At 46.6% G+C, this 12,476-nt stretch overlaps 1 protein-coding gene and 1 non-coding gene across 2 annotated transcripts in view; both read right to left on the reverse strand.

Annotated features, from left to right (window-relative positions):
- Positions 1–12,476, reverse strand: part of Kank1 (KN motif and ankyrin repeat domains 1) — a 186,884-nt gene that overhangs the window by 166,756 nt on the left and 7,652 nt on the right. The window lies entirely within an intron of this gene.
- On the reverse strand, positions 8,880–8,982 carry LOC129682037 (U6 spliceosomal RNA). The gene has a single exon (XR_008720910.1). It is a non-coding gene; the product is annotated as a U6 spliceosomal RNA (small nuclear RNA).

Below are 12,476 nucleotides of genomic sequence, written 5' to 3' on the forward strand. Positions count from 1 at the left end.
ATAGATAGATAGATAGATAGATAGATAGATAGATAGATAGATAGATAAAATATGCATAAATACAGGAATAATCCATGACCAACAGGGGTTATAGTGACACCATGCCTCAAAAAAACAAAAACAAAGTATGCTGGTATACATGAATAACCCATTGCTTTCACAGATCTGATAGTCCAGTTTTTTTTTTTGTTTGTTTGTTTGTTTTGGTTTTGGTTTTTTTTTTTCCAACAAATGAGAACCAACAAATAGCTTTATCTGTACTGGCCCTACAGTAATAACAGCTGCCTTTCCAGTAGCAGCTAAGAATAGCCAACAGTTTCTGGGTCACTGCTGCTGGCGTGGCCTACCAGCTCCTACTTGTGGGTCAGGAGACAGACATCACCTTGCAGTCTCATTCACCGGGGCAAGCATCTGGAGACAACACCATGAGAGTCACACTCCTTTAAGAGCTCAGCGTTTCTCATCAACACCATAACTTGTATCATTTTGAAATAACTAAGATCACAAAAATAAACCAGAATCCTCAATACTTTCCAAACCCCATTCTTGAGAGGTGGAATTAGGGATAGGTGTGGGTTTGCACACAGAACATAATTAAAAGCATCTTAAACAGAAAACAAATCACCCTGCCTAACATCAAATTCCTACTTAGGCAGAAAGAAGCATAGTGCCCCGGAGTCATCAGCCCCAATGCGACCAACTCAGGAACATGGAATACTACCAGCTCTTGTGTACATGCATGCATTAGAACTTGCAAGGACTACCCAGATTCAAAGGGATCCCACCAAAGACTTCAAGAAACAAAGCAAGCTCCAGGAAGATGTTTACTCTACAGCTTTGGGTACCTCCCACGCTACCCACATGTGAAAAGCCCGTCCTTACATGCCAAGGATGCGCACAGCACACAGAAGGTAATCCTTTCAAGTTTTAGCTAACAACTGCCTTCACAGAACTGCGGCAAGAAACACTTCAAAAGATATTCTGTCCGAAATTAAGGGTTTTAGGTTTAAGAAGCAAACATTGAGGAGCAACTAACCAAAGAATGAGATGAGAGCAGTTTAAAGTATGCTAATAACTATCTGAGCAAGATTCAACCCAAGGGAAGAAGACAGGGAGCCAGCTTTTCCTACTGCTGTTTCAGAACTCTGACCAACACCAGAAAGGGCCCAGGACTTTAGAGAAAGCTGAAAGAAAAACCAGCTAAGCTGAGGCAAGCATGGGCATCAAATACACCTGCTCTCCCCTTTGGAAATTAGATTTCAATTCCTATACACCATACCTTTCCTAAAGTTTTGATTGTTCTAACAACAGATGGCTGAGTAAGGAGCTGGAAAGGTGGCTGAACAGTTAAGAGCACTCGGACACTCATGCTGAAAACCAGGGTTCAGTTCCCAGCACCCACAAGCAGCAGAAAACCATTCATAACTCCAGTTCCAGGATATCAGATTCCCTCTTCTGGCCTGTGAGGGCACCAAGCACACACATGGTATACACACACACACACACACACACACAGGCAAAAAACATCCATATACATAAAATAAAGATAAATACATTTTTTAAGGTTTAGTTATTGTCAACAAGTAAGCAAAGGAAATGACAGGACAATTTTTAATCAATAAGGGCTGGGAAGAGAAAGGACGGGCAGAGGCGTCTTACTTTACTAACTTACAGAGGCAAAACCACTATCAAGAGTCCCAGACATGCCAGTAGCTGAAGCAGAGGAGGAAGAAATATCATGGACCATGCAAGGTTCATAACTCTGTGTGTGTGCGTGTCTGTGTGTGCGTGTCCACATTCACCAGGGAAGTGCTTTCCTAACAGTGAGCTGGGATTCTGATGAGCACAGTGACTCCCCGTGAGGAGCTCATTCAACAGAAACCTTTTGGAGTGTCTTCTTTGATTCTATACTCTGCTCTTGTGCTTGCAGCCTAGTGTGCATTCGCTAACAATAGATGACAACTGTTGTAGCACAGCGGCTCGTATTCTACCAGGGTAGACAGAAAATGTAAAAAAAAAACAGAAAACGATACATACATTACATGATGAGCTACTGGTTGATCTGAGGAAAAAAAGAAAAAGGCTGAGTTGCTAAAAGGGGATCAAGACTGTGAGAAGGCGACTTACAACTTGGGGTTAACCTCTGGAGTCAAGAGTGCTTCGGGTTGGACAAGACCTCCTCCCAGGGGATTCAGGAAACAGATAGGTGTGGCTGAGGTGGAGCAAGGGTGGATGGTGCAAGGAAAGCAGGTCAGAGGCTCAAGAAGCCAGGTCAAAAATGACGGAGGTCACCCGGAAACAGAAAGCAAAAAACAGACTTTGAGAAGGACCGTGCTGGCTAGGTGAGGTCAACTTGACACAAGCTGAAGTCATCTGAGAGGAGGGCGCCTCTCAGTTGAGAGAAAGGCTCCATAACATCCAGTGATGGATGTGGGAGGGCCCAGCCCACTGTGGGCGGGGCCATCCCTAGGTTGGTGGTCCTGGGTTCTATAAGCAGGCTGAACAAGCCATGAGTAGCAAGCCAGTAAGCAGCATCCTTCCACGGCCTCTGCATCAGCTCCTGCTTTCAGGTTCCTGCTCTGTTTGAATTTCTGTCCCGACTTCCTTTGATGACAGCAAAGTGGAAGCATAAGCCAAATAAACCCTTTCTTCCCCAACTTGCTTTTGGTCGTGGTGTTTCATTGCAGCAATAGAAACCCTAAGTAGGACAAGTACAATACCCTGGCCTTTTCTTCTTTTTCTTAGCTCCCAGGGTCTGACTGTGTAGCCCGAGTTGGCCTTGAAAGTGAGGCCCTGCTCTGGCCTCCTCAAAAGTGTTGACATTACAGGCATGAGCCAGCCTGTACAGCTCCACTATCTAACTTGCTTATAAAAGACTGCTGCCAGGAATGGACCACAATGATACTAATTGCACTAACACAGGGGCAAGAAGATGAAGGCTGTGGGCAGAGAGGGGGGGGTGGCTTCATGTATTCTGAGAAGGACAACCAGGACTGGTCAAGGATTCACCGTGAAGTGCAGAATGAGGAAGTAAAGATGTTCTCAGAGACTCTAGCTTTTGTCTAGAATAAGTTTAGGGTGGGAAAAGCCAGTTTAGGGTAAAATCAGGAATTACATTTTGGCCAAGTTGAGCTTGAGGCAGTCACCAGGCACCCAAATTGAGGATGGGAAGAGAAAAGCGGACAGGGGAACGGAGCTAGGGAGAGCCAGAGAAATAGTGGTGCGCATGACTGGAAAACTAATAGCATTTCCAGCCTGGAGCCAAGATGAGGCCATCAGAGAGATCCGCAGTCTACAGAAAAGCCAGGTTAAGCTCACAGTCCACCCAAAACTGAGCTGCGGGAGAGGAAAGAAAGCAAAGGAGTGGCCCACGGCAGAAGGACTCACTTTTTAACAGGATTGCGTGGCTCATTCATCACTAGACACAGAGACAGACTAGCAAGAAAGGCTCAGAGAAGGCATGGGGAGACAACCAATTAGTGCTGGTGTTTAGCTTTTGGCCAACTCAGGCTTGGCTCCCAGAAGCTTAGAGCATAATACCGAAGGGCAGCAAAGTGCCAGGCAGAGCAGCCAGGGGCGGGTCAGGAGTGTGTGAGCAGACACACGTGCTGGCGCCGGGATACACTTCCGAGTTCACTGGAGAAGATGAAATCAGGAAAGGACATGAGAAGAACAGGCCAATTCAGAATTCCCGTCTAGAACTGCCATTCGCTTTCAGTTAGGTCAAGCCCACTCCAAGTCCCCAGCGTGGGTTAAGGTTTGCTCTGTGGCTAGAGTCCCAGGATTCTCTGAGCCTGATGAAAGTATGGAGACTAAGGAACAATGCAGCAGAAATCTATACAAGTTGTGCACATACTACCGGGGCCTTCATAAAATCTTAACTGACAAGCGTTAGCGTAACTTTGTTCCAGAACACCTAAGGCAACTTTCAAAACTAGATAAACCTGGTTCATTTTCTTTTATTTTATTTATTCAATTCGTTAATTTTATTTTACGTGTGAGTGTTTTGCCCGCATATACGTATGTGCACCACATGTGGAGGTTTGGTTCCTTCAGAGGTCAGAAGAGCACATCAGCTCTCCTAGAATTGGAGTTATGGATGGTCGTGAGCCATCATGTGGGTGCTGTGAATCAAACCCAGGTCTTCGCTAAGAGTAACAAATGCTCTTAACTGTTGAGCAATTTCTCCAGCCCTGAAACTCCATGCATCTTAATTAAAACAGGAAATACAGCTGGGCGAGGTGGCACACGCCTGTAATCTTAGCACCCAGGCAGGTGGCAGTGACAGGCCCAGCCGCTTTGGAAGTCAGACCTCCAGATTCTCATGAGATTAAAGCGCTGATTCTAGGCTACTCCCTAAGTAGCTGGCCTCGCCTCAGACAAAGGTCTGGATGAGGCAATGGCAGGAATGGCCAACTTGCCCCCCACTAGAGTTCCCAATCACTACCCCACTGCAAACTCACAGAGATGGCAGTTACTGATGGGGTCACTCAGGTTCTGAGCCTCATACTGCATGCAATTGTACACCCATATTCTCTGTGACATGGAAACCTGCCCATTCCGCTGCACGCCTTCTGCCAGCTCTGGCCCATTTCTAGTCCCATGCCTGTGGGCAGATCTTGGCGCACACTGGGAACCCCCTGTTCATTAATGTACAGGTTTACTATGAGGCTCAGTACTAGGTCAGACACCCCAGGGTGCCCTGAGCACACACCCACTGAGGAGCTAAATGAAGATTTAATGAATCCCAAAAATGATTTCCCACTGGGTATAAAGACCATTAAGCCTCCTGTTCATTTGTTTTGTTTTTTGAGATTAAGGTCCCACAGTATAGCCCCGGTTACTCAGAACTTGCTATGTTTAGCAGGCTGGACTTGAATTTGCAATATTCCACTCCCGTCCTCGTCTCTGTCCAGAGTAGAACAATTACATGCATGTATCACCATGCTGGGAGTGGCTTCTCACTTCCAAAATGGTTAGGTAGAAAGCCTCTAATGAAGACTGTTTTGGCAAATTCAGCTTTTTTTTTTCTTAGTTTATGTTCTTCATCTCGTAAACTCAACCCTGAGACCCAGCCAGACTTGGAGGGGAGTAAGGAAAACACAGACCCTAAAGAGGGGCAGTGAGAACACAGACACAAACATTTCGAGGTGTTGCTAGCAGCTGGAATAGAGGGGGTGTCCTCCTGAGCCGAGGGCCTGATGGTGAAGTCTAAAGCATGGGAGTGGGCGAAGCTGGCAGCACGGCGGTGACCTTCTCCCTGGTCTTGCCATGCTTGGGACACAAAGCTCCAAGCCTCCATGATCCTCACAGCATGTTTCCCCCTCTTAAGCTCCAAGCTTGCCCTCTAACCGTTCAGCCACAGCAGCAAGATGAAAACCTGGGAAGCATTTATGCGTGTCCTGCATTTGCTGGAGGCAAGTTGCCAACAGCCATGTGCTTTAGGACGACATCCTCATCCACAGATTTCTCCCTGTCCGTGGCCCTGACACAGTGCCATCCTGCCATGTCAGTCACCACCCCGGCCTATGAACCCTGGAGTAATTCTGTGAACGCAGGAACCTTCAAAACCAAATCTTGCTCTCTCTCTGATGGTACTCTGAAAGTGTTTTTTGCAGTCCTTGAAACTGTCTGCAAATAGCACAGAAGAAGAAAGAGTCCAAGGGCTGGCTATCAACAGTGACCAAATATGGTGGAGCTGACACCATGGCTAGACAAGTAGCCACAGGGGATAGAGGTTCTTTTAGCAATCTTTATTTATTTTTATTTTTTTAAAGAAAACTGTCAGGGAGGATTTGTTAGGTCCTCTAATATGCTATTTCCATCAGAAGGCCTGTGTGTTTACGTGTATGTGTGCATATATGTGTATGTGTTCATGTGTGAGTATGAACGCATGTGGAGACTAGGTCCGTGTTGGGTGTCTTCTTCACTTTCCACCTTGTTTTTGCTTTTGTTTGTCTGTTTGGGGGGAACAGGGTCTCTTACTGAATGTGAAGCTCACACACTTGGCCAGACTTGACAGCCAGCTAGCCCCAGAGACCCTTCCATCTCCACCTTCCCAGTGATAAGACTCAGAAGCCTGGCTTTTGTGTGGGTGCTGGGGATCAAATTTAGGTTCTGGGGCTGGAGGAGCAGGCACTTGGCCCATTGCTACATCACCCCATCCTCCACCTTCGTCCTTCATTGACAGCACTATCCACCTCTAGCTAGCTGGTGGAAGGACCATATCAACGTAGGCAATTAAACAAGATTACTTGACTCCTAAGAGCACATGGAAAATCCAGACATGAAGGCCAAGAGAGTAACAAATACAACTATGGTTGGTTGGTTCTTCTTTTGCCAGGGGAAGGGGGGAATGGGGGAATGTAGGCACATGCTGAGTCGGTACGTCACTGAGTTACATTTCCAGCCCCAAGAAACAGGATGCCTTGGTTAAAATGCAGATTTGGACTCTTAATAACAATGAATGGAAAGTTACCAAGCTGTGGGTACAGCTCTCCAGCTCATGAAAGATTAATCAGTCCTGCGTAAAGGGTAGACCTTGTTTTCCAAATCTAGGCAGATTTCTGAGACCTAACCTTTTCCAAATGAAACCCAGAATGCACTTTAATCAATTCTAAAAACAGTTTCAGCACTGGCATAGCAGTCATTAAACCTTTCTGAATTAAATATAGCTTTCTGTTATGGAAGATTACACTGCTTGCAACTATTTGCTGCCCTTCTGGAAGATCATGCCCCTCCCATTTTTTTACGTAAAGTACAATATTCCCAGATGGAAGAGCTAATTATACTCCCACCCGCTCATGTTGGCCAGCTTGTCCCAGTGGCTATCTTCCACCCACAGAGAGTAAGGGGAATGGAGCCACAAACAGGCATGGGAAGTCATTTCCTTCCTTACTCTCTACCATTGGACTATGCCTCTCGGTGGGCAGGGTGGCCTGTTCTTGCCATGCTTGGGACACAAAGCTCCAAGCCTCTGTGATGCTCTCCTAAGCTACAGGCTTGCCCTCCAACCATTCAGCCAAGGCTGAATTGAGAATGGACCAAAACAAGGAAGTCCCCTGCAGCAGAGCTCTCTCACTGTCCTATAAAAAAAAAAAAAAGATGTTGGTTTAAACGCCTATCTAAGGCAAGTGACAAAACCACTTCATTCTTGAAAGCAACTTAATGACCAGGGGAGGAATTACCACCAAGAGCAGTCTGAAGGAGTGGGTAGGTTCATAGAATATTCAGCTAACCAACAGCTAAATGAACAGAAAACAACTTCCACCTTTCTCATTTAAAGTTTTGCCTTCCGCACAGCTGCTCTGGAGAGCAAAGGGAGAACTGAGCTACTAGTCTGGCCGACCTTTAGAAGACCTTAATGGAAACAATGGTGAGTTCAAAGAAAACAAGGTCCGTCTTTGCACAGACGTGTAATTAATGTCTAACTGATGGGGATAAAAATGAGAATGGGGGTTATAAACTTAACTGGCAGACCCAGGCTCCTGGCAAAACCAGGAAATGTAACTGTCTGCCAATTTTATGGAAAGTAGAAATCTTTTTAAGTCCCTGATATGGCTTCTTAGTCTTAGCGGCTTCCTGGAAATCGGAGCAAGGCCTGAAGATTTGAACCATTTTTGAAACACCAATTAAAAAGAGCTTCCTAAACATTAATTGATCTCTTAGTTAGGGTTTTTATTGCCATGACAAAACACCATGACCAAAAGCAACCTGGGGTCGGGGTAGGGGGAAGGGTTTATTTGGCTTATTTGAATGGAGTCAGGGCAGGAACCCAAAGAGGGCAGGAACCCAGAGGCAGGAGCCACTGCCGAGGCTGTGGAGAAAGAAGTGCTACTCACTGGCTTGCTCACCATGGTTTGCCCAGCCTGCTTTCTCACAGAACCCAAGACAACCAACGAAGGAACAGCCCCACCCACAATGCACGGAGCCCTCCCACATCAGTCACTAACTGAGAAAATACCTTACAGCCTGATCGGATGAGGCATTTTCTCAGTTGAGGCTCCCTCCTTTCAGATGAGTCTAGCTCGTGACGAGTTGAAATAAAACTTGCCAGCACAATCTCACAAGCATTTGGGTTTTTTGTTTGTTTGGTTGGTTGTTTTTGTTTTTGTTGTTGTTTTGTTTTATTCTGTTTTCTAAGAGCTAGTCTGTTCAAACCAGTTAGTTTTTCTTCTCTTTACAAACTGTCCTTAAAATAATTCAAAATGGTTTTACTTTTTAAAATTTAATCTATATGCTTTAAACCCAAAACAATTAGCACAATCAGAGTAAAGACCCTAACACTTAAATAAATGTTTATCTTAATGAATTCTCACAAACAAAAATACCTGTCAACACCTCGATCAGAGACAGAGAAAAAACACCAGGACTGGACGTTCCTTCCTCAGTTCTTCCTTGCCTCACTCTGCCCTGTCCTGGCTTCTATCACCTGCCTAGTTCTGAGCTTTGTATAACTGAAGTAATGTAATTTGCAGTTCTATCTGACTTACTTCTGTTATGGCATCTATACAATTTGTCTGTTCTGGATAGCAGCTGTCTTTCTTTGTTGATGCCGAGTAGACTCCATATACTATCTCACAGCCACCTTTGACCTACTTGGATTGTTTCTAATCAGCCCTATTTATGACGAGTCTCCCAGATGCTTTTTTTTTCTTTTTTTGTTATTATAATTTATTACAATTTATTCAATTTGTGTCCCGGCTGTGGCCCCTCCCTCGTCTCCTCCCAATTCCACTCCCCTTCCCTCTTCTCCCTCTAGGCCCCTCCCCTAGGCCACTGATAGAGGAGGTCCTCTTCCCCTTCTATCTGGCCCTAGCCTATCAGGTCTCATCAGGACTGGTTGCATTGTCTTCCTCTGTGGACTGGCAAGGCTGCACCCCTCAGGGGAATGATTCACGAATTTGCATGTCATCTTTGCATAGACCATGCTAATCTTCTCTGTATCGTTGATTTTAGTTATAGTGCTGTGGGAGCGAGCACTCCCAAGATGCTTTTGATGAGTGTTTATGTTCATCTTGTTGAGGATATGTATCATTTCAGGGAAGTGAGTGTAGTTGGCAAGTCACAGGATGTGTTCAGCATTAACTGGTACTTTTTTTTTTTAAATTTAATCTAATTTTTTATTTTTGACAATTTATTCACTTTAAATCCTGATAGTGGCCCATTCCCTCATGTCCTGGTCCCAGCACCCCTCCCTAACTGGTACTTCTAAAGTTCAATGTGGCTGAGCTAACAGCTTCATCAGCAGTACACAATAAAGCGTGTGTATCTACATCTCTGCTATTATTCATCAGGATTTGTTGTTATTTTGAAATTTCAACCATTTGTTTGCAATAGTCTTAACAGGCATTTTCCTAATGACTACAAACGCCCATCTTGTTCGGTTTTAAAACTGAGTTTTCTGTTGCTCTTTCTCTCCTGTAACTGTCTTCACATAATTTAGACAAGTCTGACATATACATGACAAGTGTCTTCTTTGTGACCTGTCCTGACTCTCTGAACTTGTACTGATGAGGGAGAAGTTTGTTTTAATGCATGTGAGAACAGACATCACTGTGTTCTTCTGTGGCCCAGAAAGGCCCGGGGATTCCGAACTGCTACGGAGAGAGTGCTCCTCTACGGAGAGAGTGCTCCTCCTAACACTGCTACAAATATAACAAATGTTACAAAGCGCAGTTTTCCTCGTCTGAAACTTCAAAGGCAACCCAAGGTAAACAGGGAGCCAAGTTTATCGCTTGCATTTGTGCAGATTCTCTACACTGTTGCCAAAAGAGAATGGCCTGGGAAACCCCACCGAAGCTTCCGGCCCAACTCTGCTCAACCAGCAGCCGCCGCCCCTCCAAGCTCAAAACTGATGTTTCAAGCATCCGTTGAAATGATCTCCTCTTTCTTCAACCCAGGGCCCCCAGTAGTCAGTGCCCCAACAGCACCTCAGTGACACTCTTTATATATCGTCAATAACCAGAGGAAGCTCTCTGTGACCCTGAGGTTCCCAATGCACTACCTCACTGATCCCCTCAGGCCCGCTGTGAGACAGCCTCAGCATTCCCATTTTGCGGGCAGAAAACGCCAAAGCAGGCTAAGAGTGCTCAGAGATAGGGGAGATGTGGAATTTCATAGAGGTGGCCGGCTGGGTCCTTAGAAACCAGCCTCCACTTGTCACTCCTTGCCAGAGTTCTACGTCCCTGGTCCCTGTGGGCTGGCAGGGTGATGGCCCCTTTCTCCTTTGACAGGCTTTTAAACAAAGCAGCCCTTCCCATATTTCTAGGGAGTTTTAGTCAGGAATGGTCTTTCCCCTCCTGATTGTCCTTCCTATGTGCTCCTAACATCCAATCCAAATTGACCAAAATGTAGTCACACCCTCCAGAGGGATGTTTTTGAGCTTCTTGCCAAACTCAGAAAAGCAAAGGAGACATGACCAGCAGCCAAGTGTGGAGTTGAGACTCCAAGGGACCCAAGTGCCTAAGCCCTGCCAAAACAGAGCCTCTCAACCAAGAGCTGGGCAACAGCGAGGAGAACCAGAAGTCAAGAAAACCAAGGGTCAAGGCGAGAGAAGGGCACCCTGGCTGAGGCGCCGCTTACACAGGTTTGATGCCACAAGGCTCCTCTGAAGTGCAATCAACAACTCACCAGTGGCTCTCGGTGAGGACGCGGTCAGATGGGCACACTTAACCGTAGGCTAGCTCAGCTTTCTGGACAAGCTAGGCCTGAGGCCAGAGGCTCACCTACACTGCATAAAGTCCATAGCCCCAGGATTTGAAGACCTCCTACTAAGTGCAGGAGCAGGTGTGACAATTCTTCCTGTGGAAGCTACTTTATGGAATCCTCCACAGCCACTGGGGTCCTCAGGGTCCTACTGCCCTTTTCTTGAGGAGGGAGACAACACTTTCTCACCATGTCGCTCTGGGTAGCATGAACTTGCTACGTAGATCAGACTGCCCTTAAATTTACAGAGACATACCAAAGTGTGCCGACTGAGTGCTGGGATTAAAAGGCATGTGCCTAGTGCGTGTTCGTGGTGCACGCCTCTAATCCCAGATCTCATGAGTACAAGGCCAGCCTGGTGTACAGAATGAGTTCTGGGACAGCCAAGGCTACACAGAGAAACCCTGTCTCAAAAACAAAGGAGCAAAAGCGTGTGACACCAGGCCCTCCCGTTTCTCAGAGGGCAGGAGTGGGAGCCACAAAGGCCTTCGGCTGGCTTTTCCTGTTTCCTGGAAAACACACGCAGGAAGTTTGTTTCTTGTCGAATCTCCAAGAAACCTAAAATGAATCATGTCTCTGTTCCCAAAAAACCTGACCCTTCTGAACTGGAAGAGCATGATGCCTAGAGCTCCCTCAAGCTCCAAAATGAGAACAGGTGAGGGGGCAGGAATGAGAGAACAAAGAACAAGCTCAGCACACCTGGTGGCCGGGATCAAACTTCACTAGGACACCTTTAAATCTTAACCGGTAAGGGCTAGCTGATGGAAACGAGGGAGTCCTCAGCCGAGGGACTGGTACCAGCCAGTGCCTTAACCACCGCACTGGTGCCTGGCAGAGCAGAACCCTCGGGCATTTCTGCCACTGATAAAATGGCTCAGATGTGGTTTAACAAATATTTTTGAATGTCTATTAAGGGCAGCCTCGCTTCTCCCTCCCTGCACAGCCGTGAACCAGGGGCTCTGCCCTGCACCTCCCTGTGTTTGAATCATTCCCAGCACCACCACCAATTCTCAGAACCAACTCGGGAGCCATAAACGCCCCTCACTGCCTCCCCAAAGACACAGCCCAGTTCACAGGGGAGCTGGCAAAAAGTGTCTTCTGATGTTCCCAGGAAGCCTGCCATGGCTACTGTTTCCTTCATCCATGTCTTTCCACCATCCTTTCCTTGATAGGGGTTCAGCAAACTGTCCCCACTCCCGAATTTAGGCTCTGAAGGAAGTTAAACAGGGTGACTCCAGAGGCAAAATGTGATTCCGCGCCCCAGGTTGAAGCCCAGATTCCCTCTTATGTAGCCCAGGAGTCACATTCACCAAGCAACAGGGACAGTCCTAACGAAAAATTCAGATCACAGGCACCCATTCCTCCCTCACACTAAAATCCGAGGGTCTTGGGGGTATAGGAGCAGAGAAAGCCTTAGTTTGGGCACCAGCCATGCAGGGCACTCTTAAAGGGGCTGAGTCCTTAAAAAGAATCAACCGAGAAGGCAAAACAAGAGCCTTGGAGGAAAAAAAAACTTCAAAACAGCCTCCAGGAAATAAGCACACCCGAAGCATTCTACCCCACAGGTTACATTCCTGAAACACTGTGCTCCTGTTTTCCAAGCAGCATCAAAAACTTACCTCCCTGCCTGGGATTCTTCACAGTATCACCTGACCCCCGTTGACAAGCCCCACCCTCTGTGAGGAGCTCCCCTCCTGACCTCCCTCTTCCCCCTACCCCCCTCTCTTCTCTGACCCATTCCACAGCATGACTCAGACACTGGTACCCCC

Source organism: Psammomys obesus, unplaced genomic scaffold (genome assembly GCF_907164565.1).
Source record: "Psammomys obesus unplaced genomic scaffold, mPsaObe1.curated_primary_1811, whole genome shotgun sequence".
NCBI classification, from domain to species: domain Eukaryota; kingdom Metazoa; phylum Chordata; class Mammalia; order Rodentia; family Muridae; genus Psammomys; species Psammomys obesus.